This window comes from Canis lupus, chromosome 36, assembly GCF_048164855.1.
Source record: "Canis lupus baileyi chromosome 36, mCanLup2.hap1, whole genome shotgun sequence".
Classification (NCBI taxonomy): Eukaryota; Metazoa; Chordata; class Mammalia; order Carnivora; family Canidae; genus Canis; species Canis lupus.
The window spans coordinates 6,651,128-6,678,290 of record NC_132873.1 but is presented as its reverse complement, the minus strand read 5'-3'; the positions used below and the strand labels follow the sequence as shown (position 1 = coordinate 6,678,290).

Genomic DNA, 27,163 nt, shown 5'->3' with positions numbered 1-27,163 from the left:
TTATCCTGAATTTCTAGGATCACTCAGTGTAAGGTAAATGGAGGACCCAGGAATTTCATCCTAATGGGACACAGTCCATGCTCCCAGACTTTACTACAGCCTTTGATGGTCTCTCCAGGAGAAAAGTTCACACTCTGTGTGGCCCTTGCCTCGGAGGCCAGCAGCATACACTCAGATCTCTCTGAGCAGCACACTTAGGCAGCCATGGACTATAGGGGCAAAATGTTTTCCAATATTCAGCCCTTTAGAGTAGTGTCAGATTTGGAGGAAGAGGCAGACCATCACATCACCAGGGAAATGAAATACCTTGGCAACATAAGAAAATAGAATGGATTAGAACACACCTCAGGAAGACGGTATAAAAGGAACCCAAGATCAAGGAGCTAAGGCCCCCCTTCCACCCAGAGTTAGGCATAAGTTACCCTGATAGCTGCTAAATAAGGAAGACGAGTCCACTTATCCACAACTCTTTCCTTTGTTGAGTGGATTATGTTGGTCTGGAGCCAGAGTGGAATTACCAAGGGCAGTAGAAAAGGAGCTGAGTGTTCCCACTTAGGGTTCCTCTTCCCCCAAATACTCTCCTTTGCACCCCACCCCATCACTCAGCCTTCTCTTTTAAATTAACTATGAACAAGTATTTGAAGGAATGCCAGAGTACCCAACCATTCATTTGCCTGGGATTTCTAAGCATCTGTCTGACCCTGAGTGATGTCAAGGCCATGCCATCTTATGCAGGCTAGCAGCAACATGAAGTCAACAGGTTTGCTTCTTCTAGTTCCCCTGTTTGGGATTTTTCTCTTTCTTTCTTTCATCACTGCCTGTCTAAACTCTACCCATCCTTTAAGACCCAGCTCAAATGCATCGCCTCCAGTAAGCCTTATCTGGAATTAATTCACTCCCTCTTTATATACTCAGAATTACCTGTATATAGAAACAAAGAAAGTATTATGAGATCCTAGAACAAAGTATAACATGATGATATCTCTCACTAGAAGGTAAGTTCATGGACATCAGCAATGCCTTCCTTTTTATCTTTACATAGGACTCATTCTGGGTAGCACAGGCCACAGAGAGAAGGTACTAAAGAAATGTTTTTGTACTGCCATTGCTGTTTGGTTCAGGAACTACCTAGATTGCCACCCATCCTCCAAACTCATCCTATAGGGGAAAAAACCATGCCCCACTCCTCTGTGATCTGCATCAGACTCTAAGAAGCCAGTGTGTTATGTGTGGAGTTCCAAGGAACGTTGCTCAAGGGCATGCCAACCACTGGACCACAGAGTTGACCTCTGGCTAACATCTTTCTTCTAGTAACAGCACTCTGGTTTCCCTTTGGGGACTCTCCCACCAACTCTTAATCCAAGGGGTTCATACATGGCTAAATCTATATCCCAGTAGAAGCAGAAACATGACCAGACCTAGCCAGTATTTTATTCCCATGGACAGAGTGGTCACTTCTGAGGTGGCCACAAGACCCAAGCCAGATCAAGGAGATGAAATCTTGGTTTTTTGCTAGAACTCTTTGGGGGAAAGGGCCCTATTTCCATGGTGCCTAAGGTCTGAAATATGAGTGTAGGGCTGCCAGTAGCCATTCTGTTGCCTCATGGCTAGAGCCTGCCTCAGAGTAATCCCAACATATGCAGGAGGAAAAAGCTGACACAGTCTGCTGTGTCAGGTAGATGTAGCCAGATAAAATATAAGAAGCAATATGGGACATACCTGTACTAAAAAAAAATAATTGTTATTTCTCCAACATTCAGCTTTTCTGAGTGTCCTGTATTTTTCTTTGCTAAATATGGCAGCCTAAGCAGCAGGAAGCCTGGTCTTTGTGACATCTTTTGGATCTCTGCATTCATCTACACCCCTGGACTTCTCAGCTATGTGAAGTCTTCCCTTCCTGTTTTTGCTTAAACTAGTGCGAGCTGGGTTTCTATCCACTTGCAACATAAAATTTCCTCCCTAAAGTACAAGGTCTGCCATCCAAATAACCAATAGTTCCCCTCTTCAAAAAGACAATACGCTTAGGAAAGAGGCATAAGCCAGAGAGGTTAACAGCGGGACAAGGAATCTTTGCCAGCTGTTTGGGGGCATGAACGGTGCTCAAATTCCGTGATATTTTATGCCTGAGGGAATTAGCAAATAAGCCAGGGACAAGGCTACGTAGACCAGGCTGGAAATATTGGGGAGACCATAGGCTACACTGGACTGGGCTCAGAAGAGATCCTCTATCAGCAATGCAGCCAGCTCCATGCATGCCTGCTTATGTTCCACAAACAGCTCACCTGTAAAGACTGCACTTGTACCTGAACTTCTGGGCTATTTACAGGAAACAAGAGCAGATTCAAATCTCCAACACAAGCCCCAAGTGATGGAAAGAAGCCAAAATGCTCTTGCAATTTGAGGGGGTAGGGGGAAGAAAGGGAGGGGAAAAAGAAGAAAGACTCCTTTCTCAACGGCCTCCGTCACTTGCCACCCCCACCTAGGGGAAGGACAAACCGAGGGCAGCCTGGGTGGGAGAGCAAACAGAAAAGTGTCTCTCTGGCACCTGGAAGCAAGCAATCTGATCCAAGGGCCTCAGAGACAGAGCTTGAGGACAAAGCTTTGCGGGGGTGGGGAGGGCAATGGCTTGCACAGATTCCAAAGCCTTCCCCGCCCTGCCCTGTCTCCAGGCGCCAGCGTGTCATGTCCCTGCAAACAAACAGCATGGAGAAGGCTGCCAGGAGAAATGACAAGGGTGTTGGTGAGTTGAGGAGGATTCCACCAACCAGGTTGGGCAGGGCCATGGACGTTCTTCCTCTTAATCAAACAACTTCTATGTCCTGGGATATGGGACCGGTGGTGGTTTAAATTCACCCGACAAGCATTTTCCTGGCTTTCCTGCAAAGACTTTTGGAAAATTAAGTCAAAGCTGTTCTTTTCATCCCTCTTTTTGGGAACAGAAAACTGAGATGTGGATCTCTTTAGATCACACAGGACGTCAGCGGTGAAGAAGAAAGATCCCTGCATCTCTGTCATCCCTTCCAAGACAGGGCCTTTCCCTCTGCAGAAAGCAGTCCAGAGGCTTGCAAGTCAACACCGGGAAACCCTCTTTGCAGCAATCCTCTACGATTAACTGCAACAGAATCAGGTTGCTATTATCACTTTCAAAAACTAGAAGCAGTGCTGCTGGAGATGACACCAAGTCCCACAATCAATAAAATGGGCACTGAAGGCTTTTGGTGATAGGGTGTTTCATTCAAGTTGGGGCAAGTTCAGGAAATGTCACCATTTATTACTGATTTGGGCATCCTGCATAGTCTGTGGTTGTGCAGTTCTTTGACTCTCCTTCAAACCAGTAGTCACATCTTGCCGGTTCCCTCATTAATTATTAAGTTACAGAAAATCTTTGACCTGTGTCCATTTTGTAATGCTGTGGCTTTACCCTTTAACAGTGGCTTGGCTGAAGAGAAGCACAGAATACAGCGCACCTCGGTGTTCACAGATCCTCACTATCAGGGCAGGTTTTCCTCGAAATTATGAAAAATGAAAGCTTTGCTTCTTTATCGTTGCAGGGTTATTTCTGTGCCTCAGTCCTCTTAAAGGGAGTCCCACTTCCCAGCCTTCCCAGCCTCCTCCCATTTCCTCCCTGACAACCCAGTCAAACAACCTCATCTCTTCCCTGGCAAAATTAATTTTCTGTAAAAGCTGATACTCATCCTGAGAGATAGGAGCAATATGTGTCCTCTTATACAGAGCTTTTCTAGCATCTTGCCTGGGAACAAAGCCTTAAGCTTAAGAAAAGAATTTCTGCAGGTTGCCATTTCTAGGACAAAATCTGAGACCATTTTGTGACAAAGAATAAAGGTTTTTCAGGGGCCCTGAAGTTAGGTTTTGTCACTCTAGCCAAGTTCTCTTTGCCCTGCCAAAGGAAAAAAAAAGATATATTTTGAGTAATAAGCCACCAAATAGGCAGAGCAGACTGTTTACCCATGACTCAAAGCTCTAGAGACTAACTCTGAAGGAGAGGGTCCTTGCTGTTAGAAGAGTGTTGTTTGAGGTACAGCAGTCTATCTTAAACAAGTAATCCAACAACAGACACACAGAATACACACACTGCATATACATAAAATAAAAAAGCCTGCTGCAATGCATTGGGTCAGCGTGTTGGATCTGGGTGTAGAGAATGGGCAGAAGGCAGCACCAATTTTCTGCTGCTACTCCGCTGGGAGGGAAGATGCTGGGCTTCCAGAAGACCATGTTGCCTTTCCTACGCTGCGTAATTGTGATCTATCATCTCCAGTGGCTACATTTGACTTCAGAGTTTTAACACTGAGCATATGGAGGACAAGACAAGCAGCGTATTCAAGAACATGTGTAACAGGAAGGCTGGATCCAATCAACAGGCAAGTTTATCCCAGGCACTGCTGCTGATGTCCCCTCCCAAAACCATGTGAGCTGCCCACTCTCTCTCCATGGTTAAATTGCTGAGACGGGCTTTGGGCTGGGACCAGAAGCTCTCAGAGTGCAGTGGCAATGTGGAATCAGACTCCCCCCTCAACTAAGTTTACCTGGGGGAAACTGTGCATAAGAAAATTTCCAGGCGTCTCAGACCAGAGCCAGCCTACAGGTATCTGGGGTGTTAGCTGTGATGAGCTATAGCCCCTAAGAAGTCAGTCACCACAGTCACCAAATCTGCCAAGCTCCATCTCTCCATCTGTCTCCTTCATCTCAGTGTAGCCAGGCCTTCCCCTAAACCCAACACCCCAACTTTGTGTGGAGCAGTCAGGCCATAGGAAAGAACCAAGAATTCCTTCATTTGGGAGTCTGCCTCTGCAACTCTGAAGCCCAAGAGCTAGGGATGATCCATCTTCCAGAACTCACCAGCCAGTCCTTCAAAAGAACCTGTGATTGACTGGCAGCCATGTGATTTGACCTTCACCTCTCCACCCTCTCTGCCCTCAGACCTCAACTTCTAATTATTGACAGAGTTCATCTCCCACTTCTGGAACACATGTGATTATACAGTCATTTGAAGGACATCATATGAAGATGATTTAGTCTCATTCCACCCGATAGCAAAGGGCAGATCAACAGCTGCTGGATCGGGTTGTTATCAGGGTCAGAACTAGAATACAGAGCTGGAGGTATTAAGAAGCCCATTGACCTGAAAATCTCTGTGTCTAGTTCCTACCCTGTTCATCTCACTTCCAAATAAAACAATTTAAAACGATGTATTTAAAAGTACGTTGAAAATAATAATATGGAACATCTATTATGCATGGGTCAAGTGGTTTCTATGAATTGCCATAGCTCATTATTGAAGCTGAAGTTCAGAGAAGTTCAGGAATTTGCCCACAAACACACCAGTCTGCCAAATTCTGAAGTCCCTGTTTTAATGCTGCTGCTCAACATCGTCAACATATTTTCTTTAGGTGTTCCCTCATACAGTTGAATGTTCTCAGCTTTAGTCCTGGCCTCTCTAATGATTTCTTTCTTTTTATTTTTTTTTAAAAAAGATTGTATTCATTTATTTAAGAGAGAGAGAGAGAACACAAGGGGGGAGGGGTAAAGGGAGAGGGAGAAGCAGACTCCCCACTGAGCAGGGAGCCTAATGTGGGCTTGATCCTATGACCCTGAGCTCATGACCTTAGCCAAAGGCAGGCATTTAACCAACTGAGCCACCCAAGTGCCCCTCTCACTAAATATTTCTTAATGAGATTAAAGACAACTCTACAATGTCCCCTCACAAACTGCCTCAGAGGCCTCTACACTCCAGAAAAAACAATTGCCAACAAAGAGCAAATGATCAAATGACAAGGTGGGTGGCATTGTATGAATAGGAACAAACAAGATTCTTGCCCAAAGGGCATTTAGACTCCACTAGCTCCGATGCCTCTAGACTCACTTCCTTTAAACACCACCCATTTTATAGAATGTGTCAGTCTAAATAAACCCCACCAGTTCTGAGTCTTCATTTCCCAACCAAGCTAGAACAGTGGGTGTTTAATTATTATTTTTATTACTTCCCGAATGTCAGCGCTTTGATAGATGTTTTCAAATACATCAGCTCATTTAGTGCTGTTCCACTAATATGAAGACTGAGTCCAGGAGAGATCAAACCTTGGAAATTCTATATTCCTGATCAGAGCCACTAATCAGAGTACAAAAGACAGTGCAAAATCTGACCTCTTTTCCACCAGGGCTAGGGGGTGACCACATGCATGTCTCAGTGGGTCACCAACTTATTTGACCGGAGTCCCCTCATGGTTTTAGAAGGAAGGTTCTACATAATTGTGGTTCCCTGAGCAGGTCACACAGCATTTCTCTCCTTCTCTAACAAGCTGATGTCATTTCTTTGGGTGACGCTTTGTGGTATATGATAGGGCCATATCACATATCTTTTAGGCATCTATTATTTCACTATGTAAGTCTTAGACTAAAAGGTATTTCAGGGGTCATTTAAAAAAATAGTAGCATGTGTTGAATCTTTGTGGCTTGATAACACTTCATCATTTCTAAGTACTTTTACGCTCATTAGCACATTTGATCTTCACTACTCTTAGAAATGGTTCCTACCAAAGATTTTTGTTAGGATTCAATGGGAAAATGCACAAGCACCTAGCACAAAGCCTGGCACACAACATATGTCTTATAAATATCACCTATTATTACTGTTCACTCTGAAAGTGGTAGACAGTGTGGTCCATTTCTTACCAACTCTCAATGATCTTCAGAGGATGGAGAACCCTGAGCTTTTTGACCCCTTCCCTACCCCTCCCTCTGTCCATCCCATATTCGCTTTATGTTGTTTGCTTACTTTCAGATGATAAGTAGAACTCATGCTGTAATTTGCCAGCATGCCCCAGTACCACCTGTGCTGTGTTAGAATGAGAAAGCTCTCTCCAACCCTGGAAACTGGGAAGGTCCAGTGTCATCATGATTGACAGAACTGAGAAGTGAATAACAGAATACTCATCCATCAGCTTTGGAATGTTCATCCAGCAGCTTTACAGAGTTGAATCACATCAGACAGTGGGGTTGTCTGCTGGAATGGACTTTCAACTGGGCACCAGGAGTTAAAGGCTTCATCTTCATGTACTGAGTCAATGAAGATGGGAATCCAGCTGTTAGCCTTCCCTGCGTGAGTTCTTACCTCTTCCAAATCACCTGCTTCTGCTTCATTCATGCTTTACAAAGACCCAGTACATGAAGTTGGAACATTTTTAGGGGAATGGGCTTAAGATACTTATGCCCAGTTAGTTTAAATACTTAACTAGTCATAGGGTGAACAAGACCATGTATTAACTTTAGTAGTTAAACCCAAAAGAAGGTCAAAAATGTACTGGGAGCCCAAGTTTGGAAGTCATGTGCTGCTAAGATCCCTGGACAGGTGGGCATTGATTAGATAGTTTCTCCATCCTAAACACCACCAAGTCTAGTGGCCTCAGCCTTTGAGGACCAGAGACACCAGTCGCAGACTTTCCTTGGGGCCCTCACTCTCCCCATTCTCCCGATGGGATTCCAGGATGAACTCAACTGCAAAGTGGGTCATTTGAGTCCACAATGGAGATGATGGCTATTATGGTAGGGCGTTGGGACCCAACCCAAAATAAATGTGTGATGAGATCATTGCTGAGATGAGACTTGATTTACACCGAGACGGTTTTCCGGGAGGTGTGGATGTGAGGTTACTGCTTCACCCCAGGAAGTCAGAGCTTTACTGTTCATTTATCAAGATTGCCCCCAGGGAAACCCTAAGACAAGAGCCCAAAGCTAGTTAAGTATTTGGAATTAGACACATATACAGCCTACAGGTGAATGCGCCACTTCTCTACAGAGCAGGAGCACTGACAGAAGGAACTGAGTGCTAATGTTTCTCTCTCCCCCACACAAACACATGCACATACGTATGTGCCACTCACCAAATCAAAGGGACTGTTAATATAAGAAACAAATACTGAAACCTACATCTGAAATTAGTGATGTACTATATGTTGGCTAATTGAATTTAAATAAAAAACAAAAAAGAAACAAATACTGGTTTAAAGAACTAGGGGGAGGGGAGGAGGACTGAGGCTAAATGAGATGGATGAGCCTAAAGGAGAACGTGGTCATTTTCTGGACTCACTACCAAAGGCGCATCCTGCCAACTGTGACATGACCTAGGAACTGCAGTGGAGTGGGTGCAATCATACGGATGGTGTTATAAGGAGAATTATGTCCCCCGCCCAAATTCATGTGTTGAAGTCCTGACCTTCAATATCTCAGTAGGTGACCTCATTTGGAGATAAGGTGTTTACAGAAGTAATCAAGTTAAAGTGAGGTCATTGGGGTGGACCCGAATCCAATAAGACTGGGATCCTTATAAAAAGTGGAAATTTTGACACAGAAGCACATATAGAGGGAAGACAGTGTGAAGAGACATGGAAAGAAGATGCCATCTATAAGCTAAGGAGAGAGGCTTGGAGCAGGTTCTGCCCTCATAGCCCTCAAAGAAACCAATCCTGCAGATACCTTGATCATGGAATTCTGGCCTCCAGAACTGTGAGCCAAACAATTTCTGTTATTTAAGCCACTCAATCAGTGGTACTTTGGTTTTGGTAGCTCCAAGCATAGATGGAAATGGAAGTGTCTTCCAAGCGTGCAGAAGCCAAGGCTCCTAGGAATTTAAAACAAGGACACTCTCTTTATTCTGGTCTGAAGCACAAGCTACAAACACCGGAGCTTTTATTTGGTGAACAGACCTCCATGACCAGTTTAATCAGTGTTGGTGCAGGAGGTTTCAAGACCTCTTTTTCTATTTCATTCCTCAATCTGCACTTCTCTCAGTCAGGAACATAAGTAAATAATGACAAGCGTACCACTGGACATTGGTCATTCTTTCGCTGTGGACCTGTCATATGTTCATTTCATATAGATGTTCCCATCCTCTCCTGAGATAGATGAGGAAACAGGGACCCAGAGAGCTGAAACACCTAACACAAAGCTACTTGGCTGGTTGATAGATCCTGGCCAGATGTCTTAATACCAAGTCCAAGGTTTAATCATATTCACACACTGGTTTTCCTTCATGGAAACAATTTTTAGTATGGGAAATTGAATAAAATTTCCCTTTACTCTCTATAGAGTCCCCTTCATTTACATCATCACCTCTTTGGTGGTTAAGGGAAAAGCTAATGCCTTGTCTTAGAATGAAGGACATTGAGATGATCTAACTCATCAACAATATTTATGTCAAGTGGTTTGCCAATCTCTGATTAAACATTTTCAAAGATGAGAAACTTGCTATTTCATTTCAGACAGCTCTAATGATGAGAAGTTCCTTAAAACTGAACCAAAAACATGCCAGGTTCTAGAAGGAAGGGACTTTTTTTTTTAAGTCCTTTGGCTTGAATTGATGCCCAGGGCTTTTGGTCTGCCAAAGTCTCTGTGACAATTACAATGGCGACATTGGTTCAGATGACACTTCCTTTCTCCTGGAGATCACACAACAGCAGAACTCCCTTCAGGGTGGTAGGGCTTGGTGTCCAGTTCAGAGGACACTAAAAATGCCCAGTCTTTTGGACAGTAAGATTTCAAAAGAATAACAATGAGTCCATAAAGCATCTGAGTTGAAAAGCTGGGATTCTGCTGCAAAGAGAAGCATAAACTTATTTGTGAGGAGCAAGTAAGGTGGCACTTAGGTCATAGTCATGGCCTGCTAAGGTCTACTTCATCCTGCATGCTGGAAGCTGCCTCTGCTCCTGGCCACTAGCCCATGAGTGCATGCCAAAGCAGAAGAGGAAGTGCAGGCAGGGCAATGGATCAGATGACCTTTTATAACTCTTCCACCCAGAGTATTCATTGTGGGTACTATTCTCCCCATCCTTAACAAATAGCCACTGGTGGCTATGAATAGATAGGGTCCTAAATACTTCAAGGGTACCTTGCTGGAAGTCAAGACATCCAGTTTTGAAGTCCCAGCCTTGTGAGATTGGATGAATCAGTGAATTTCCATGGACATTGTATTCCCCACTGGTGTAAATGAAAAGGCTAAAGTTAGGACAGTTGAGCTCAAAATCTCAGAATTCTATAGAGCTGCATGTCTGAAGATATCCATTTCCATCCACTACATCCCTTTTCCAATCAGGGAAACTTCTGATAAATGATTTAGAGAAACTGGGACGGAATAAAACAAAATTCTTCACTAGGCAAAACTTATTTGGACTGTTACATTTAACAATAAATAACTGCCAATATATTTTGAGTGATAACTAAAATGCCAAGAATGCTCATCTCATTTAAACCTCTAAGGTTTCTGTGAAGTAGGTAGCAACTGCCATTCCAGTGAGAAAACTAAGGTTTAGAGAACTAAGTAACTTTCCCACAATTACTAGCTGGTAAAATTACTAGCTGGTAAGTGTGGAGCCAGAATTATCATCGAGGCAGTATGACTTCAGAGCCAAGTTGCTTACACTTTATGGCACACTTGTGCCTTGTTGAAAAAAAAAAAAAAACTACACACACACATACATATACATATATATGTAGATATTTGCATATATCTGTAAAATCCACAAATACACATCCATAGAATCCCAGAGAAATAATAATGTATTTATATACAAATTGTGTGCACACACACACACACACACACACACACATATATAAATCCTGTATGACATATATAATCTTCCCATTCAGCAAGAACTTGCTCCGTGGGATGAAGACCCCTTTTTATTGCTTAAGACTGTTGGAAGTCAATCATTCCAAGCACAGATTCTAGAACTAAGAAAAGGAGGGAATGTGAGACCAAGGTGACCTTTAAGTAATAAATAATGAGCACACCAGATGCCTGTGCATTCTCAAAAATACTATTTTAGGCCAATTTTGATACTCAGAATATTCTAACACAGTGTGCTTCTCAGTCAGTACTTTATTCTTAAACCTACAAATACTTTTAAAATTACAGAGAATAACAAAAAAAGAAAGCATCTACCATGAACAAGCCACCCAAATAACATCTTTCACTTTTTCAAAAATAAAAATAATGCATGCATGTGCATGGGCATGGTTTAAAAGTATAAACATTATGACAGAAGGTAGAAAATGAAAAATGAAAGTCTTTTCCCACTCCCATGTAATCTTCAAACCCTCTCTACAGACAATGGCCACGCAACAATTTTTTTTAATTATTTGGTTATATACTATTTGCAGATGACATGATAATATACATAGAAACCCCACCAAGAAGAACTATTAATGAGGTAATAAGTGAATTCAGTAAAGTTGCAGGAGGCAAAATTAATACTCAGAAACTGATAGTTTCTATATGCTAATAATGAAGTAGCAGAAAGAAAAATTAAGAAAACAATTCCATTTACAATTATACCCAAAAGAACAAAATACCCAGGAAAGCTTAACCAGGGAGTTGAGTGATAATTTAACTCCTTTTAGACTTATACTCTAAAAACTGTAAGACATTGATGAAAGAAATTGAAGACAACATAAACAAATGGAAAGATATGCCATGCTCATGGATTGGAAGAAATATTGTTAAAATGTCCATACTACCCAAAGCAATCTACAGATTCAGTGCAATCTCTATCAAAATACCAACATTTTTCATAGAACTAATACTAAAATTTGTATGGAACCACAAAAGACTCCAAATAGCATTAGCCAATTTTTTAAAACATTTTTACACAAAGGAGTACATACTTCTTATACTAAGCCCTTCCCTTTTGTATTCCCCAAAATCTTCCCTTTTCATTGGTATTTATGTTGGAGACCTATGGCCGTTGTGGCACATCTGGATCTGACAAATGGTTTTAATGGGAAATTAATACTAATCTTAATAAAAACTAATCTTAATAAAATAAAACTCATATTTATTAAGCATTTGTGATATGCCCCTCACTGTTCTAAGCACTTTCTGTGTGTTTGTTCATTTAATTCTCCCCCAAGTCACAGGAAGTGTTTGGTTGAGTATCTTCTACTTGCCCAACCCCCTCCCCAATCCTCTCTGTACTCTGATGGGTGCACCAAAGGTCTAATCTGTAGGTAGAGCATCAAGGGCTCCTCTGCTTTTGGCTTCCAATTGAATTCAGCTACCATGTGGCACCAGAAGAGATAAGAGGGACAGTGAAGAGAGAAGTCAAGTCCCCTAGTAGTTGGTCTTCCCTAATGATCACCAGGTACTGCTCCATTCTTGGAGTAAAGGCCACATCACCTGTCAGGTGGCCTTTGCCACAGAGTTCTTTGTGTATTTCAGAGGTTGCCCCTTTCTCCCACTAATTCAAGGTGTGGAGTGTTGAGGGCTCTCTACTATGGCCAGCCTTGCATTATCTCTTACAGCTTCCTTTACCCTCTCTACCCCTCTGAAAATAGTCCTTTCTATTAAACTCTCTTTAAACCACTCAATTGAATGTCTAGCTTCTTTCTTGCTGGGACTCTGATACAAACATGTGCCCTTGTCCCCATTACATTACTGAGAAAGTTGAGGCAAAAGAAGGTAAGTACCTGTGCAACGTGCACAGCCAGTAAATGCTAGGATCAGGATTCAACACATGAATTGGCTCCCCAGAGACTGTGCTCTCTCACTCTCTACAAAGTAAAGGGACACAACTAAACATCTATTCCCCTGGCACTCCAGCACTTTCCAGGGTTTTGTAATATGAACGGTGTTTCTATTAATATCCTTATAAATCAATTTTGGCAAACATATGGAATTATATCTATAGGGTACATTCTTAGCAATGCCAAGACAATGAGTATGTATAGTTTTTAATTTGAGATGATATTGTCAAATTGCTGGACTATTTAATCAAATTAAATACATTGATTTTACAACCCAATAATTTTACCTTGATATAGATATAGATGTGGATGTAGGTGTAGAGATGGGATGATACAGGGATGATACAGGGATAATAGAGATTGAGATAGAGAAGAGAAAAATACATCAGAGAAATCTTCATATATGTCCATAAAGGATATATTCATGTATATATTCATTGCACCTTTTTTTTTCTATTTTGGCCACAGTGAGGAGTTGTAGGCAAGTGGGGAGTCCAACACTTGGGTGTTGTTAAGTAGAACATGGTACAAGCTCACCATGGAGAGAAAGTGGAAAGAAAGAATGAATCAAGGGGGGAGGAGGCAGGAGGTGGAGAAAGATATTGTCAGATTTCCTTCCACAAAGGTATTATCATTTGTGTTCCTACCTACAATGTAAGAGTGTGGCCATTTTCCCATAGTATCTCCAGCATTAGATGCTATTGAACTTTAAAAACATTTTTTTCCCTCAAGCTGATGGACAATATCAAACCTTCTCCATTCTGATGATTCGGTTTGCATTTTTCCATTATGAGTGAGAATGAGTTATTCATGTCTTTTCCTGTAACTCAGGATGTTATATATCTTGTTGGAAATGTCCCCAGCTCTTCAGGGGGTTGGTAGATCCAACAGGGCAGAGTGTTAGTTAGGTCAACAGGTCTTCTGTCATCCACAAGCCCAGGGACAGTGGCCACACAATCCAGAATGAAAATGAGTGTAGGTGCCATGGACACCTCCCAACCCTCTCTCCATTTCTAAAGTCACCAGCTAATGACTGGTGACCCCATAACCTTTCCAAACTAGGAGCCCATCTGGGCTTGGTTGGTAACCCCAGCTGCATATTCAGAGCATTTCAAACACCTTCAAATTCACTTACATTTAATGTATCAAAAAGCAGAGCTCTCTCTGCACTGAGTTACTTAATGTTGCAGGGCTGTTTCCATGAGCCCTTTTTGTTTAGCTGAGCTTTTTTTAAACCTTCCCCTCCACCCCTCCACCCCTCCTTCATTATTTTTTCTTTTCTTTTCTTGGAAGAAGTTGATCCTTTGCCAAAACTAAATGAAACTCTGGCTCCAAGTTCAACTCAGAATTTACTAGCTGATAAATTGGAAGTGGGGAGTGGGTTGTGAATATGCGGGTAGAACGGTCAGGGGGAGGGAGGCTTTCATTTGGGAGCAAGTTCAAACTTGGAATCAGGAGCTATTAAAATGTCTGATTTGTGCTGAGTCATATGGAGGCAGGAGGCAGGGGATGATGCTGGCTACCTGCCAGCCACACGCACTGCCCAGGTTGATGAACGAGCCTCCAAAGGAACTACAACAGGATTATAATTTCGCCAGCATTTTAAATATATCATTAGAAGCCAAGTGCATGACTCTGAGCAAGCAATAAGCCTGGGCCCCTTGAGGTCATCTACCTGACTGATGCCGGAGCATCTGTCTTTCTTAGACCCCAGACTCTCATTCAATTCTTCCCCTAACTTCACCCACTATTACCCTCTTCCTCCCTTCCCCTCCTTCCTCCAGCAGAGTAGTCTTTCTAAAATGGTCTCACTCAGCAAGGGGTAAGGTGGAACCATGGAGAGGACTACAAACCTCGAAGAGTTCTGAGAGCAACAAGCTTTCCTAAGATGATTATGATGGTAATGATATTAGTTCATCTAATATCTAAAGCAATCTTACCAGGGACACCTGGGTGTCTCAGCAGTTGAGCATCTGCCTTTGGCTAAGGTCGTGATTCCAGGGTCCTGGGATCAAGTCTGCATCAGGGTCCCTGCAGGGATTTTAAAATCTTAAAAGAAAAATAAAGCAATCTTACAAAGTAGATAGCTAACTCTTTTGATAAAGAATTAAAGCACAAAGGATGTAAGCAACTCCTGGCAGGTTACAAAGCTGGTGAGTGCAGAGCTGGGATTTGAACCTAGGATGCCTATTCCCTTAGCCACCACAACTTCTGCCCCTTTTTCAAGCACCTTCATCTCAGCTCAGCAGCTTGCAGTCTCCCAAAGGATATCTTCTCCCTCCTGTTTCTGAGCCTTGGCACTTGTTCTCCTCAAGGCAGAGAAGGGCAAGCAAAGAGCAGGCAATTCCAGGTTTTTTTGTTCCTTCCACACAATTTCCCAGCTCAGACTCTACAGATCATCCAAACATTCAGTCACTCTCTTTTTTTCTCCCAACATTTTATTATGACAAATATCAAAGATACAGAAAAGTTGAAAAAATGGTACAGGGATCCCTCCCATTCGTACCCACCATCTATACTCTACAGTTAAGATTTTGTTATGCTTGTTTCCATCTCTCCATCTCCGTCTACGTGATCCACTTGGTTTTTGATGTGCTGCACAGTCAGCGGTAGGCATTAAATTACTACTTTATGCCTGTAAACTTTTCTATGTTCCCTTCTTTTTTACTTTATACAGATTAAGAATTGTAGCTACCAATTACCAAGTGCTTCCTCTGCCAGGCACGGATGTTGAGCACCTTCCAAGTATTTCATGATTTGATTTTGATAGTAATCCTATGAGGTGAGGTTCAATGCCCACCCTGATTTTACAGCTGAATAAAACCAAAGCACAAAGAACAAGAACTACAACCAACAGTTACTTATTGCTTCCTATGGGCCATGCATGATGCCAAAAGCTTTCCATGAATTATCTCCTTCAATCTTTACAGCAACCCTACAAGGCAAGTGTCATGATGGATGAAGAAACTGACACTTGGAGAGTCAGCCTAATAGTCACTGGGACCTGATCTGAATTGAGGAAGTCTGACTCCCCTCCCTCCCATTTGCCCTCATCCCTATTGTTATGTCTTTTCATTATTGTGTTTTAATTTTTTGCCTCCACTTATGTTTCCCATCAGACCATGGCCTCTCATGGGCAAGAGTCATGTTTTAGTATTCTTACTCCCACACCCCCAGTCAGACACAAGTAAGCATTTCATAAATGTTTCCTGAATGAATTCATAAACCATGAATAGTAATAACCGGAAGATCTGTGTCTTAGAACCAATGCAGTAAAACAGTGCTAAGTGTATGACCATTCTAGAAAAAAATGATGGGGAGCTTGAAAGCTGATGTAAGATGCTGCCACTGGTACCCCAAGACTTTCTTTATACCACTAGGACCTGAAACTCATCAAATGCAGCCCACTTCATGCAGTGTGGGTGACCTGAAGGATGGATGGGCAGCCTGGAGGACCCGAGTGATCTTGCCAGCCCAGGATGGAGCACATACCTGTGCCCTTTGGTTCACAAAGCATCTTTTCTGTGTCTTTGTGGCAGATACCAGCCTAAAGGTAAAACATGTAAGGACCCACTCTAGAACCCTACTCTAAACAGGGCATAGAAAAGATAAGCACATGCATCACTGGAATAGAAGTTATGATTGGGCACTTTATGAGAAAAAGACAAATTTAATTTTAAAGGACTTCCAAGGAAGGACACATCAGTTTCTGATGTTGGAGGAGACTCAGAGACAACCTGGCCACGAAATGTTGTCACAAAGGATGGGCATAATCAACAATAAGCAAGAGCATGGAAGAACCAAGAGGGTGAGGGTGGGGAAATATTTCTTGTGATGTTCAAATTGCCAAGAAAATTGAAAACGGACCCAGGAGAGCCACATTGCCCCACACAGGGTGAAAAAATAGACAACGCTGAAGTCAAACTCGATCACAAACATGTATTACCAGGCAGGCCAGCACCATGGATGTGGTTGGTGGTGACCACAAACACACTCCCAGGTTGAAAGTCATATGAGGTACCCATGGCAATAAGATGCCAAGGCTGTCCCAGCTGGTTTTGAGATGCAGTGAAAGGCACAGGATAAAAGCTTGAAGGAGCATCTCAAATAGTGTCCCAGTCACCAAGGATAGGCTTGCCATGCTGAGTTCTTTAGTTTGTATCATCTCATTTGATCCCAGTAATGATGGACAGGAGAACTGCTATTAGCCCTGGTGTTTCAAGTGAGGAAACTGACACTAAGAAAGCGAGTCCTTGAGGACTTACTCAAGGTCACATGTCCTGGGAGAAGCAGAGCCATTGACTCTAGACCCAGTGTCCTCTGTACGAAATCTCAGCAAGGGGACAGGGAGATGGCAGTTTTATAGATGAATGCAGCATGGCACAGGGATAACAATTATTTTTCCAAATCTGAGTACTTCCCAATCAGTCTAAGTGTTATTAACTGCCTGTATGGGGGCGATCGAGGGAAACAATCTAAGAATTTTAAGAAGTTAACCAAGCCTGACATTAGGCAAAACTAGCCACTCAAATGGAGTTTATTCAAGAGCATCTTCTGATACAGTCCTGTGGTTACAAGCACAGGCTCTAGGACCAAACTGCCTGGGTTTGAATTCCAGCTTACTACCTACTGACTGTGTGACCTTGAATACATGACTTAACCTCTCTGTGTCTCAGTTTCCTTATTTGTATAATAAAGATAATAATGCCTTTGTTGTTAGGATTAGATATTTCTTATATTTAAAAAAAAAACTACACTAGGGCCTGGTACATAATAATTGTCTGATAAGAGTGGCTTTTTTTGTCATTTATATCCCATTTTACAACTTTTTATTAGGCACCACAAGATTTCAAAGGATGGGGACCTGTTCAGATGACCTCAGAGGACTAGGGTTTATTATAAAGACATGTGGCATGAAAGTCTAGGAAGCTCCACAGCATGGCCAGGCTTCCAAGATAGAGAAAATTATTCTTTCCTCTCACACTATTGCTGCCATAACTTGGGCGACCAAACCATGTTGGTCTGCTTGTCTCCAAACAAAGAATCCTTGATGCCCTGTTCCCCGTGTTTTCTCATTTTCACGTTTCCTTCCTCTGTCAGTTGCAGAGGGCTGAGTACATTGTGCTTTTCAGGCCATGGCTATTCTCTGTCCTCTTCCTTACTTTTATCCCCACTCCGTCCTATTCTTCTCTGCCCCCACCCTTTAGGCAACCACTCTCATTTGTGTCTAATGTAGATCTTTTGGCTTGTATCTGTTCTTGTATAACAAGTACATTTTTTTTTAATGTGTGTGTTTTCAATTTGAAAAAATGGTACTTTGTCATCTATCTTTCTTTTTTCATCCATCACTGTCTATGAGCTCATCCATGTTATTAAACGTTCATGCTCAGTGTTGGTATATGCTCCATGATATATACCCGCCATGTGTTGCCTATCTCCACTGATGGATTTTCAGATTGCTGCCAACTTCCTGTCACCACAAACAATCCTATAATGAACATCCTCAAGCACATCCCCTTATGGGCCTGTGTGAGATACTCTTGAGAAATACACATAGGTTCATTTTAGTTTTACTAAGTTGTATCAGATTGCTCTGCAGAAAGACTGCTCCTGGCAACACTCCCAACAGCAGTGCATAAATCCATTCCAAACCATTGGCATTCTGCAGCTTTCTAACTGAATCCATGGCTTCTCCGTCATTCTCTATTTCCAGCATTCTCTTTATTTCTGTTGTGGCCTTCGCCTTCATTTCCCACCCAGTCCTGTACTGCAGCTAATCTGTCCTCAGCTTTTTCTTTAATCTTCCACACTCTTACTGTGGTTTCTTCTTATTCTTGGTTTCTATCACTTTCTGAAGCAATAGTGTGTCTTCTTGGCCTCTTTGTCTTTATGTTTCCCTTAAAACACACTGATGGTTAGTCATGACTCAGTTTTGTGCATGTCTGTGGAGTCCATTTCTTCCCTTGGGCCACCTCTTATGACTGCCACTGGTTCAGACATCTCTCCCTGGTCCAATCACATGTCCCCCAGGTCCAATCACATGGTATAAATCCTGTTGACATCTAAGGAAGGGAATATCTATTGCAGATTCTTTCCACAGAAGGGGAGTATGGATACGTGGACATTCAGAGTTTCATGGACATTGATTTGATCTTTTATTAAATTAACCACAATGTACCAATTTTTTATGCAAGGTAGCTATAACTATTCATGGGAGATATTAGTCTCAAAGGTTATTTTATATGTAGACACAGTGGAAAATAATCTCCTAGGTGCCTGTTGTTTACCAAGGGTCCCTCCTTTCCTTATCTTTATATTCTTTCCTCCAACCCATACACATGGTATTAGAGAAATGTTGTCTTAATCTAAAGGCCATGTTACCCTTGCTGCCTAGAACATTCTTCCCAAACTCCCTTTTTTCCTAACTAAAGCAACTCTATTCTTGAGAAGAATTAAATGTCATATCTCCAGCAAGATGTTTATTTATCTCTTCTCTGGGATCAATTCTCCCACTGGATGTCCCCATTCTCTTCCATCACACACACCACACTCCATTAGAGTTAAGTGTTGTTTTGTTCTACACAATATGAGCAACCTGAGAACAAAGATTGCATCTGTCCTATTCACCAATGCATTTTTTTTTTCCTAAACAAAGTACGTTGCATCTAGTATGGGCTCAAAAATATTTGGGCAATTTTGTTAAATGATAGAGTGGTGACATCTTCAAGAAACTGAGTTTAATCCCAGTCCAGTTATGAGGTTCAAATCATAGTTCCTGTATTATCTACCTCACAGAGTTTTTATATGTGACAATGATTTTTTAAGTTGTAAGGGTCTACAAAAATGGGACCAGGACATTGGTTGGGTAAAGATCATGAGAAAATTTTATGTTTATTAATAATTTAAATGTGAATTACTTGAGTGGGAAAATAAAATAATACTCTGATCCTAACATAATTTCATAAAACAAAGATAATCATCAAAAGGATATTAGAGATGGAAGGGACCCTGGAAATTGTCTTGTCTAGATATTTTGTTTTACTCAGGCAATCCGCTTAGAATCTATGTGACTTGCCACGTAGCTACATACCAAGAGGGCTAACAAAAAGGGTCTTCTCGTCCTGTCCCTCACATACCCTAAGGCATGTGCCCTTGTGGGAGGAAGCATTATCTAGCTGCACGTGGTCTCAAATGCTTACAGTGGCCAAAAGGCCTCCTCTTTGGCTTTGGATTCCAGCTTCCCACAAACCATTATTTCCTAGAATCATGGACTCATCAAATTTTCTAGTTTTTTTTTTTTTTTCTTGTCTCTGTGCTTCTCACTGACCCAGTTTTTCTCCCTAGCCCATGAAGGAGTAGCAAAAAGATATATATATATATATATATATATATATATATATATATAGAGAGAGAGAGAGAGAGAGAGAGAGAGAGAGAGAGAGAGAAGCTTTTACATGCTTTGATCCAATATGCACCTTCCCACCCCCTTAGTCCCACCCCCTTAGTTGGCTGTGGAGATATCTAGGGGATTCAGACTCTAGATCTCTGATTCCAAATTGTTCTCCAACATACTACACATGGCTTCCCAGTAGGAAGAATTACAATATTTACATTTTTTTCTAGTTGCTAAAGGAATTAGAAGCAGTGGCAAAAAAATAATCCTAATAAGGAGTCCTTTGTCCTTAGCTGTTATAAAACAGGATTTTTCACAAGTATTTACTCTCGCTGCAGAACGAAGCATTGAAGTGCAAAAGTTCACCCCAAGCATGCCCACTGCTTTTCTTTAGACCTTCCAAGAGACACACAAGCCTCTTATTTTTCAGGGCCCATCTGGCCATAAATTGCAATCGACATTAATTTATGAAAACAAATGACACCAGCCTACTCCACGACATTTTGAAATGGGAGAATTAGGCACAGGGGCAATAAAGCACGAGTAAAATGAAAACACTCACTCAGACCCCATAGCTGTCCTGGCAATGTCCCAAGCCACACAACGACCCTGCGTATCCCCATTCCAACAAATTTTGCTCTTTCAAAGTTACAGTTATTTGATCACAAGACATGAAATTAGCTCTTTGTCACAGAGTATGGCAGGAAATTAAACACATCCAAGGCCTTCACCCTGTGACTGGAATCACCGCTCCATTGGCAGAGTATACAACAATGGTGATAAAGCACAAGTAGAGGGGAAATAATGGGTCATCAACACTGGATATTGATGTAGATGATGGTTTAATCAAGTGTCTTCAAGGGCCTAGAGGACTTATTTTGTTTCTAGGACTATGGTCCAAGATTTTAGATGCAGAACTCTGTATAGACTCAAAAGGGTGGTTTATGGGAATGCAGAAGGAATTGAGGTAATTTTGACCTTGTTAGTGTGGCATCTTCATTTTCCATCATTAAGGAGACACAATGAATGTGCTGTTTCAATTTGAATACCAAAGGAAAGATGTGACGAGGAAGGGCTTGACAATATATCTCTGATTCTAGACAAGGCAGCTGACCTCTCTGGGTTTCCATTCCTTTGGATGCATGGACTTCATGTTTCTGAGTTTTTCAGAAACGAATACTAATGGAGGTAAGACACACATATATGCACAACAAGAATCTTTGGAATTCTGGGAGACATTCAACTGGCATAGCTTTAAAAATCATTTTCATTTTAAAAGACTACATTTGGCATAAAAGCTTTTAAAGGAGGCTGGAAGAGGAGCTATAGTCTCTTCCTCTAGGCTTTACCCCATTGAGAGTAAAGATACAAAGTTCAGACTATGTATGTGAAGGAGGATATACTTACCTATCCCACCTGTTTGGATAGCTGATCTGTGGAGTTGGATCTGAATTTGCTTGCTTGGCTTACTGCAAAGATCATAGGCCTCCCTCCACAGCTAGAAGATGAGAAAGAATGGATATCCTTCTTTTCCCCTACCATACTGGGAGAACTTCCTCAGGGGAATTCACCACATGGAGTTTACCAGAAGGAGAAGGCCCAACACTATAAGCCCACAATTGTCCTGAGAGAACACAGAAACAATACCAAGAGTCAACTCTGTGTAACATTTAACATTGTCACCCTACTCACTATTAAATGTTGTTCAGTGAAGATCAGGCCCTCACCAGTCAGTTTAGTTACTCCTTCTCCCTTGGGGAGGAGAAAATAAGCAATTGGAGGGATAAGATTGGAAGCATTGTATTCCCTCTCTACAAGCCAAAGAACAAATGTGAAGAGAGGAATATAATTGTCCCTTCTTCCAGCTATCAGGAAGGATTTCCTGACCTGGGGGAATTGAGAAACAAAAACATCATATGAAAAAACTTTAGAAAGATCTTCCCTCAGAATGTTTAAAGACCAGGAGAGAACTCAACCATTCTGCTCTTGAGGAGAGATATTCCAAGTGGCACAGAATTCTTCATTCTTCCTCTTGAAATAGTTTCATCCTGGGAACTGCATTCATGGTGAGATATCCTTGATTGATTGCACCCTGCAGCCTTCCTGGTTGGTCCCAAGGATAGGGAAAAAAATAATGCCCCTGCTTGTAAAATCCAAGTTCTCCATGTTCCACTGGAAAGTGAAGTGGTGGTCTAAGAGACCTGGGACATAGAGCCCAATAGCAGAGTTTTCATCATTAGAGAAAAGATAGACTGCTCTTTAGACTTTCCCAAGACTGACATGGGAGAGATAAACAAGCTGTGAATCATTCACTTGAGGACAGCACTGGAATTGCTGATGAATGCTCAGGGAACTAAGGGAGAGAAAGAGCTCAGGAAAAGATTTCCAGAGATAGAGAGAACAATTCTTCAGTGAGCCAGCTTGGAGAGAACAATTTGGGGAAGGCATGTCTTCAGCCTGTCTTTGACAGATGTGTACTAACTCACTGTGGTCCAGGAACCAGCTGTGGCTGACTGAAGAGTGTTTTCCATCACAGATCCCTTGTGGTGAAAAAGAATAAAGTTGAAAATGGATGGCACCAGATTGTATCCATGATTTATCATTTTATAGTCTTCTCGCCAAGAATCAAAGAGCCCCATTCAGAGAGACTAGAGCAAAGGAAAAGGCAAATAAATATATTTGATATGAATGAGTTATTTGAGGTCAATCTGGAAAGTTTCTTTAGAGCATAAAAGAATTAAAAAGAAAATAATAATCTAGTGATCACTCATGGCATAGTTCAAGGATCAAAAATTTAATTTACTAAGGACGTAAAGCAGCACATTCTCAGGTTGGAATCATACCTCAACAACTTAATATGGGCAGAATTCCTAAGGGTGGCACACCTTCTCCAGGGACAATTTGACCCATTACCCTCACGCTAAGAAGAGCTGTAGTTAGGCTAAATATGGAAGTCCTCGGGATCCCTGGGTGGCGCAGCGGTTTGGCGCCTGCCTTTGGCCCAGGGCGCGATCCTGGAGACCTGGGATCGAATCCCACATCGGGCTCCCGGTGTATGGAGCCTGCTTCTCCCTCTGTCTGTGTCTCTGCCTCTCTCTCTCTCTCACTGTGTGCTTATCATAAATAAAATTAAATTAAAAAAAATATGGAAGTCCTCTGTCCTTACAGCTATTACCTGTTCCTGTACTTTGTAGTACCTGGAAGCAGCATACTTTCATGATAGAACTTAGGACAAATTTTCTCTCACCTTTTGCCTCTTTTCAGATTCTTTCTGCCTCTTTCTTGCTTCAGGGATTTTGCACTTGCTGACCCTATGCTTAGAAGGCTCTTGCTTCAATGCTACCTGCTTGATTACTTCTTACTTTTCTGGTCTTGGATAGAATGTCATATCCTCTAAAAAGTCTTCCCTTATCCTCTCGTTTATTTTTTTTTATTTTTATTTATTTATGATAGTCACACAGAGAGAGAGAGAGAGAGGCAGAGGCATAGGCAGAGGGAGAAGCAGGCTCCATGCACTGGGAGCCCGACGTGGGATTCGATCCCGGGTCTCCAGGATCGCGCCCTGGGCCAAAGGCAGGCGCTAAACCACTGCGCCACCCAGGGATCCCTATCCTCTCGTTTAAAGTAAAGACAGTCCCCTATTATTTTCTATCCATTGCTCTGTTTGTTTACATTGTAATAACTATCAAATTGTCACATTTTGAAAATTATCAGATTATCACAAAGGAATTCAAAAGGGAAATTTAAAAGTATTTTCACTAAATTAAAATCAATATCTGTGGTATGTCACTAAAGTAGTACTTAGAAGGAAATGTATAGCACCAAATATTTATATTAGAAAAATAAAATAGATCTCAAATTAATTACCCCAGCCTCCATCTTAAGAAAATAGGAAAAGAAAAACAACTAAACTCAAAATAAATTTTTGCAAAAGGAAATTATAAAGATCAAAGCAAAAATCAATGAAATAGAAAAGAGTATAATAATAGGAAAATTTTTAAAAAACAACAAAATAATAGGTAGTTCTTTTAAAGTATCAATAAAATCAAGCAACCTATAATCAGATTGATCAGGAAAAATCAAAGAGAAAGAGAGAAAGAGAGGACACAAATGGCCAACATCAGGAATGAGAGGTGTGACATCACTATAGATTCTACAGATATAAAGAGGATAGTAGGAGAATATTATACACAACTTCATGCCAATAATTTGAGAACATAAATGACATGGATACATTTCCTATAAAACCCCAACTACTAGAGCTCACTCAAGAAGAAATAGATCACAGCAACATGAGTAGCCCAATATCTAAGAAAGAAAGAAAGAAATTAAATTTATAGTTAAAATCGGACCCCCCAAAACCCTCAGATTTAGATGCCTTAGTGAATTATATGCCTTTAGTTAATTATATCTCAGGCAGAAGTAACTATATAAGCAATCTCAGAAAGTTAAAAAAGGGAGACTATTTTCCAAATCTGTCTATAAAGCCAGAATTACCTGTATACAAAAACTAGACAAAGACATTATAGGAAAAGAAAATTATAGGCTAACAGACATCGTGAACATAGGTGCAAAACTCAGACATTATTAAATCAAGTCCAACTATATGTATAAAGAAAATGCCACATGACCAAGCAGAAGTCAAGATCAGATTAACATTTGACAATAAATTGATGTAACTCACTATATTAGCAAACTGAAACAAATACATAAGGATCATGCTAATAGATACAACAAAGTATCTGACAAAATCCAATATCCACTCCTTCCAAAAAAAATTAAAATTTTTTAATTTTTTTTTAATTTTTTAATTTTAATTAAACACCACACACCACATCTGTGTGTTCACACACATACACACACCCACACCTTTCAGCCAACTAGGAAAGGAAGGGAACTACTTTAAGCATACTTAATACTGAAATAATAAATATATTCTCCCTAAGATCAGGTACAAGAAAAAGAGTTCTGCTCTCACTGTTTCCATTAAATATTGTATTGCAGATTCTAATCAGGACAGTCAGGCAAGAAGAAAAAGTAAAAACCATCCAGACTGAAAAGGGAGAAAGAAGACTTACTTTATTTACAAACCTCATGATTGCCCAGGAAGAATATCAAATGGAATATAATAATAATAATAAATAATAATAATAGTATTTCTATAATCATTGCAAATTGATATTAAAAATAGTATGTTTATAATAACAATACAAATATTAATTATCCATAGATAATTCTGACAAAAGATATAAAAGACCTATGCCCTGAAACCTATTCTATAAAACTTCTGGAAGACAACACAGAGGGAAACCTTTGTGAACTTCGATTAGACAAAGATTTCTCTGGCACTACATCTAAAGCACAATCCACAAAAGGGAAAAATTCATGAATTGAACTTAATCAAAATGTAAAAGTTCTGCTCTTCAAATGTTCCTGTGAAGAGAATTAAAAGACAAAGCATAGCCTAGGAGGAAATGTTTGCAAATAATATATCTGATAAAATAGTTGTATCCAGAATTTGTAAGGAACTCTCAAAACTCATTAATGGGGAGCTCCTGGGTGGCTCAATGGGTTAAGCATCTGCTTTTGGCTCAGGTCATGATCTAGGGTCCTGGGATCAAGCCCTGCATCAGGCTCCCTGCTCAGCATGGAGTCTGTTTCTAGCCCTGCCCCAGCTCTTCTCTGTCTTCCTCTCTCAAATACGTAAATAAAATATCTTTTAAAGAATCAATTAAAAAGAAAGGAAAACATATGGGCAAAAGATTCAAACAGACACTCAAGAAAATATATTTGGGGGATCCCTGGGTGGCTCAGTGGTTTAGCACCTGCCTTCAGCCCAGGGTGAGATCCTGGAGTCCCAGGATTGAGTCCCACATCAGGCTCCCTGCATGGAGCCTGCTTCTCCCTCTGCCTGTGTCTCTGCTTCTCTCTCTCTGTGTGTGTCTCAAATAAATAAATAAATAAATAAATAAATAAATAAATAAATAAAATCTTTAAAAATAAAAAAGGAAGTATATTTGGCACATGAAAAGATGTTTATCATCTTTAGTTATTAGGGAAATGCAAATCAAGCAACAATGAGATATCACTACAGGTTTATTGGAGTTGTGAACATTTAATACGCTGGTTCACACCAACTGTTGGCAAGGATGTGGAGCAATTATAACTCATACATTACTGGTAGGAAAGCAAAATGGTGTAGCCACTTTGAAACACAGTTTCTTAAAAAGTTAAACACACACTTGTCATAAGACCCACAATTGCACACCTAGATGAAATAACAACTATCTTCAGACAAGAAATTTGCACACAGATGTTTATAGCAGCTTGATTTATAATATCTCCAGACTAGAAATGGCCCAGATGCCCTTCAACAGGTGAGTGGTTAAGCAAGATGTGGTATATATTGCTTATATCATGGTAACAAAAAAGAATTAAGGGCCGATATAATTGACATATAGATGAATCTCAAAATAATTATTCTGAGTGAAAGAACTCAGACTTCCCTCCCACAACAGATACAGCAGCCAGGCAGATTGTCTAACACCCTGCCCCCACCAGTCAACGGAATACCTTTGTTAGTCAGTGATTCCCATGATATGAAACACTTGGAAGATACCAGAATCCACGCTACTTGATTGTGCCTTTAGACACTTGCTTATTCTCTGGTGTGCATTTTAGGATCATTTCTCAGACAACTAGCATTTCTTTGGACACCTACCCTTCCCCCACATGCACACCACTACCACCATTATCACAAAGTGGTTTCCAGAGCTGTGACTCAGAACCTGGAAGCTGTTAGACTCATGCACTGTAGTTGCACATCCCCTGGGATTATGAGAATTCCCAGAACCAGCTTACTCACAGGAATTCTTCCTACCTCTTCCAGACCAAGCAGCTGCATGTAGAGCTCTACATTCCTAAAGGGGTCATCACTAGTGGATCATCTGTCCCCCAGGCCGAGTCTCCAATCTCTACCACTGCCTCTCCAATTCAACTTGCTGGCATCACTGCCTGTCGTAAACCATGGGTGGGAAGGTGAGAGAGGAATTTCTGGGCCAGGAGGCCTACACCTGAGTGAGTCGGAGAAGGGCATGAATACAGCATGCTAGGACCTCAGAGAGAGTTAACTAAGCCCCAAGGAACCAGAAACACCAGATAATTCTATGATATCTCCATAATGCCAACTTGGCGGTTTGTGTTAGTGCCACCTTCTTATTGAAGAAGGAAGTG

The 27,163-nt window shown here is 41.2% G+C and overlaps 1 long non-coding RNA gene across 1 annotated transcript; it reads left to right on the top strand.

Annotated features, from left to right (window-relative positions):
- Nucleotides 1–352: 352 nt before the first annotated feature.
- Nucleotides 353–9,065, top strand: LOC140625407 (uncharacterized). The gene is made up of 3 exons (XR_012024744.1): nucleotides 353–760; nucleotides 916–995; nucleotides 6,803–9,065. It is a non-coding gene; the product is annotated as an uncharacterized lncRNA (long non-coding RNA).
- The last annotated feature ends 18,098 nt before the right edge of the window (nucleotides 9,066–27,163 follow it).